Here is a 6,409-nt window from a genome sequence, read left to right on the forward strand (position 1 = left end):
AAAAAGCGTGTTTATTCCTGCTAGCAGAGCTTGCTCATCAGCTGCAGGAGGGGGAGCTGCATTCTCCTCTGCAAAATGCACCATCATCAAAATCATCCACTGACTCCAAGATGCTGAACATTTGCTACTGGATGTGATAACTGAGAAAGAAATAAACAGATTGAGTTTTGGGCTATGCCAATACTAGTTATAGTTTAAAACAGCAGGGCAAATCTGATCTGGAGTTAACGAGAAATAAACAGTCTTAGCCACTTTTTGCATGAATTTAAGTAACGAATTTGAGGATAACCTATTCTTCTCTTCAGCTTTATATCCAGGTGAAAAAGGAGCTGACTGGGCCTAAATCAGGGCTAATGTTTGCTCTAGATCCGGCAGAATAGTGTGGATGCTCTGGGGCTGTGGGAGGAGGAGAGGCTGGTGGCTGCGACGTGCGGCTGAGAGTGAGGGACCTGCACCACGGGGAGCCCTCGGGCACACCAAGAGGCCCTGGTTCAGTAAATCCTCCAAGATTGCATAACTTGGAACAAGCAAGCAGTCCTACAGTGGGGTTATTATGTGCCTCGGGTTATGCAAGTGCTTAAGTGTTTTGCTGGAGAGGGGCCCTAATCTCTCAGTATCGTTTTCTCCTATCTTTAAAATGGTAATAATGATTCCTCCATCAGGAAGGGAAGCAATTGATTTAGTCATGATTACAGAAAAGAGGGCGTCTGTAACTACGAAACAAAATAACCCAAAAGCAGGAGAAAATGGAATTATGCGGAATAATATCCTGGGATGCTTGTTTTATAAGAGGCAGTTCGGTTTTGGAAAGCTCTTACGTGAAACTGCCACCTTCTCTTACTCTGGCTGATAATGTGCATTTAAAAAGTAAAACTACGTGGTAAACCCTGCTGGAAGATGACTAACAAACAGGTCTCAAGTGGATTGTGTTCCTCACACATCATGAATAGACGCCTTCACATCTGAGCAAAGCCCTTGAAAGCACGAGTGTCCTATTTGGCCTGAAGAACCAGGACAGGTTGTCTGAATGACAGGCTGACTTTACAGGACCAGAAATTAGAAAACTCATCACTTTATGCACCACTGGTTATGCTGCAAATGCTCTTCTTCAGACACAGCCAGGTACTCAGCATGCTGCCTTCTGAGTGGTCTCTGGGGAATATTGTTCTCAACGGCACTAAGACAAATGAAAATTGGAATGACATCATGATGACACTTCTAGATTATAATAGCATTTAGAATTAAGATAAAAACTAACGTGAAAATGTACTTATGACTGCACTGCTATTGTTGCATAAGCCATAGGCTGCTTACTCACACAGAAGATGTAGTTGTAGCCTGATAGAGTATGGGGAATATTCTACCACGTGCACTAGCTGAGTCAGTCTTGTGGTTAGCTGCTGCTGGTGGAGGCAGTCCTCTGCCCTCTGCCCGCCCTGCCCAGGGCTTCCTCCCCTTCCTCGTGCGGGCTCAGGTCCTTCATTTCAGTTCACCTCCCTGAACCTGTAAAAAGATAAACTTGGGAAAAAAAAAACACAACAGGACAAGGATGTTTTTAAGCCCTGATCGACTTAGCCTGGGCATACAGATTTGTGTGACGTTTTCTGCATGGAAACTCGACAGCAGCTCTGTGTTCATCTCAGCACTTGGGCAGTTCCTGAGTAGCTTACAGGGAGAGTGAAGGCCTTTAAAAACCAGCTTAAAACATCCTGACAGATAGCTCTGCTATATTCCCACTAACCTGTAGAGTTCAAGCGATTTCATGCATCATTACCACCCCTAACTAAAATCAATGGTTGTAATTGAGACGCAGCAAGCCAATGTGTCTTCCACGGCGGGGTTCTGCCCGACGGGACTGCCAGGGCAAAGCGGGTGCAAGAGGAAGGTTGTTTGCACAGCAAATGACCTCTCTCCAATGAAGCCAGGGACTCAGCATGCTCTCTTACGAGCCATTCGATGTAGAACAGCTCAAACTAGTCGTTGAAAGAGCATTGTGCTTTCTGAATAACAGCATGGGCTATGAAACTATAGAAAACTTCTTTTATGTGTCGTCTACTGTGTTCTTATACAGGCTGATCGTTAGTGAAGACAAATTACTCCTCATTTTTCTTACATACAAAATGTTGCTATTGCTTTAAGCTGCCAGCTACCCCAGCAAACACCACGATTTGGTAATTCACCTTCACAGGGATTATCTCTTATCAGGAGAAAGTCTGCTTTTTCAGAACAAGGGGAACAAGGGCCTCTTACGACCAACTCAATTTGTAGTTGACTGCGGTGCTCCTGGGGAGCGTGATCCTGCGTCGCGCGATGGAGACAGCCTGCAGCCTTTGTAGTCACGTCAGTCACCGTGTTGTCTCAATAGAAAATGTAAGCAGGTTGCTTTCGGAAGGGTATTTCTGTAAAATAAATAAAGCCGTGTGCAAACACTGGTCTAAAAGAAAAAGAAATGCCCTGCAGGATCTTTGAAGTGGTCTCGTTTTGTCACCACCGGGTTAACCTCCAAGCAGCAAAGAAAAATGAGCTCTATTTGTGCAAGTTAGGACCTTCCCGAGAGTTTGCTCTTGAGGAGGTGTGGGCATGTGGAATGCTGCGGGCTGAGGGATAATGTATTTGAAAAAGACTTTGAAGTTCAGCTGAATAGTCCTTGTATCAGGTCCTCAAAGTCACGGCGGCTGTAAATTAAACTTGAAAAATAAAAGAGAGATATTGTACTACCAAACATATATATCGCTCCCAGACTGAAGCTTTTCCCAGTTGCAGGTGTTTTCAGTCTTCTGCCTCATACTATGAGTAGGCGCACATCACGAGAGAGTAAGAGTTCGACTCTGCTTTATGTGCTCTATACAAAGAGAGCATAAATAAACATGATAAATAATAGAATTGGTAAGCATGGTAAAGAACAGAGACTAGTTCTCTTTCTAATTTACTGTTGGAGCCCATTTGGCTCAGTTTTGTCTTTGCGGTGTTACAAACCAAGGAGATCTCCATGTAAGGCAATGGGGAGACTTTGGTTGGGAATAAGAAAACAATGGAACAAGACTCATTGGAACCATTTACATGTTGGAGAAATTAGTTGAAAAACATGTTTCTCAGTCTTGGTTTTTTTTCTCCGTCTTACCATATAATACTGCAGTTATGTTTTAGTTTGGGAATTTGAGTTTTGGGTACCAAAAGCTAAAATAGGGCAGAAAAGTACAAAAATGGATGGCAACTTGAGCTAGACCGTGGTTTTCAAAATCTCATAGCCAGCTTTTGAGAGGATTACAATACAGTTCTGAGATTTCTCCTCACCTCTGGGCTTAAGAAGTATTTCAGCACCAAGGGCATGTGAGGAACAAATGACTGTTGGCTTCTGCTCCATGCAATGCTCCTCTGTGTCTTATGAAGAAGACAGAGCACAGGCACTGCCCATTCCCTATGCTTACCTACACATCCCTTTTATACCAGCCCTGCCCCAAACTGATTTTCCTTGTAGGTAAAGTTATCTGCATGACAAAAAACATAACCAATAGCACGGCATGAGCAACACCTACTTTCTGTGGACGGTCTTGTGTCAAACTAGAAAGAAATCTCTGTCTACTTTGCTGGAATTGCCTGTAAGGGTTTCAATGCTGCCTCATTGCCTGAGAACACGTCACTGTGTTTCTTTGTCCTTCTTAATCACAAGTTACCTGGCATTACTCCTAATAGTGAGGAACTAAACTAAAAAGGAAAAAACAATTTGCTGGAACAAACTGGGTGAGCTTGTTCTCTCCTTTAATTAAGATTCTTATTTTTGGTTGCTCTGAAGAATCTGCTTTACTCCATCTAGTAGAAATTATAACATTTGTCATTTGTATTCTGTTTTCTTTTACTAGAACATTGCAGACATCGTTTCTTGTTTTTCTGTAAACATATCCACTATGAGAAAGCCACTATTCAATCTATTCCAAACTCATCCAAGTTTTACTGACATCCCTTTAGCATAAGTCATCCACGCATGTTTTATCTACTTATAAAGATGGTTTCTGCATCAATTTGCTAATATTTCGCCTTTCAGGTGATCCACAGGAATCCAATAACGGAAAGGAAAACATAAAGAGGCAAAATCCTGCTCTCACTCCGCCTTTTACCGAGGCAGGCTGCAAGCCTTGCTCTCCTCTCACCCGCCGCAGGAACTCCCAGCGTTCGCTATTCCCGGGGTTCAAGTTTTAGGCTGGCAACGTGCCAGTGAGTTCATTAGTGGCACGCTGGATAACAGCGCAGACCCAATCCTCTGGGATTTAAACAACATTTTAACGGCAATGTTGTGCTGTCTAGAAGAAATTAAACTCTGGCTGCCCCGAGCTGTCTCAGCGGGTCCGAGTACCCGCATGTAGCAGACAATGTAATAGGCTGTTACCTCCCATCTGTAGGCAGCTTTGGGAGACCAGATGTCTCTTGCCTTAGTAGCCAACTAGCTGCAAACTGAAGCCTGCAAAGCGAACATATTTTTGCAGTCACCTCACTACTTACTTTTGGGATCTGTTTTTTGGCTAAAATGATCAGGTCCCATTAATCCTGAAAACCTCTTAGCACTGGAGATAACTGAAAACCAGAATCCAAATCTTCGTGTTTTAGGAAGTTACTTGGGGATCCATCCCGCTTTCCTTGTGCACCTGCAAGTACAGCTTCTTTTGTTTGTTCTGGAAACAGAGCTTTTTCTTAAAAAAAAAAAAAAAAAAGAAGAAAGAATATGAAAAACATAATACAAGCAAATGCTCCTGGCTGTGTGGGATGTGCCCTGAAATGAGAAAGCGCCTGTACCAATAAACCACATCCGGTGGCCCCGGGCTGTCCCCACTGGCTGGGCTGTGTGGAGGTGGATGGGGACGCTCTGGGACATCTGTGTGTGTCACTGCTATGTGAGTCAGGGCACGGCTGTGCAGTTCACAGCTGTGCGGGTCACTGACGTGCAGGGCACTGCTGGGTGGGACATTGCCAGGCAGGTCAGTCCTGTGAGGGCCATTGCTGTGCAGGACATGGCTGTGTAACACTGCTGTGCAGGACATTGTTCTGTGGCTCACCACTGTGTGGGAAGTAGCTGTATAGGACATCGTTGTGTGGGAGGGACATCATTGCTGTGGGGGTCACTAGAGTGTGGGACACTGCTGTGTGGGATATTGCTTGAGGGTCATCAGCATGTGGGATGTTGCTGTGAAGAACATCACTGTGGGAGACAATGCTGTGAGGGGCATTGCAGGTCATCAACATGTGGGATGTTGCTGTGAGGGACATCACCATGTGGGACGTTGCTGTGAGACACGGTGTGGGACATTGCTGTGAGGGACATCAACTGTGGGTGACACTGCTGTGGGGGGCATTGTGCGTCATACATCAACTGGAGTGAGATGGTGGGGTCTCACCATGTGGGACGTTGCTGTAAGGGACATCAACTGAGAGACACACTGCTGGGGGGGGCATTCTGCGTCATCACCATGTGGGACGTTGCTGTGAGACACGGTGTGGGACATTGCTGTGAGGGACATCAACTGTGGGTGACACTGCTGTGGGGGGCATTGTGCGTCATCACCTTGTGGGATTTTGCTGTGAGAGTCATCACAATGTGGGACGTTGCTATGAGGGACATCAACTGTGGGACGTTGCTGTGAGGGTCATCACCATGTGGGACGTTGCCGTGAGGGACATCAACTGTGGGAGACACTGCTGTGGGGGGCGTTGTGCGTCATCACCTTGTGGGACATTGCTGTGAGAGACATCACCATGTGAGGCCTTGCTACGAGGGACATCAACTGTGGGCAATACTGCTGTGGGGGGCATTGTGTGTCATCACAATGTGGGACATTGCTGTGAGGGACATCAACTGTGGGACGTTGCTGTGAGGGTCATCACCATGTGGGACGTTGCTGTAAGGGACATCAACTGTGGGAGACACTGCTGTGGAGGGCATTGTGTCTCATTACCCTTTGGGACATTGCTGCGAGAGACATCAACATGTGGGGCCTTGCTGTGAGGGACATCAACTGTGGGAGACTGCTGTGGGGGGCATTGTAGGTCATCACCATGTGGGACATTGCTGTGAGGGACATCAACTGTGGGATGTAGCTGTAAGGGACATCAACTGTGGGAGAGACTGCTGTGGGGGCCATTGTGCGTCATCACCATGTGGGACGTTGCTGTGAGAGTCATCACCATGTGGGACATTGCTGTGAGGGGCATCAACTGTGGGACGTTGCTGTGAGGGCCATCACCATGTAGGACATTTCTGTGAGGGACATCAACTGTGGGAGACGCTGCTGTGGGAAGCATCGCGGATCACCGCCATGTGGGTCCCTGCCTTGTGGGACACTGCTGCGGGGTCTATGGCTGTGTGGGTCACTTCTGTGGGGGACATCACTGCATGGGACATGGCTGTGTGGGCGGCCGG

The sequence above is a fragment of the Charadrius vociferus genome, unplaced genomic scaffold, assembly GCF_000708025.1.
Source record: "Charadrius vociferus isolate BGI_N301 unplaced genomic scaffold, ASM70802v2 scaffold15, whole genome shotgun sequence".
NCBI lineage: Eukaryota > Metazoa > Chordata > Aves > Charadriiformes > Charadriidae > Charadrius > Charadrius vociferus.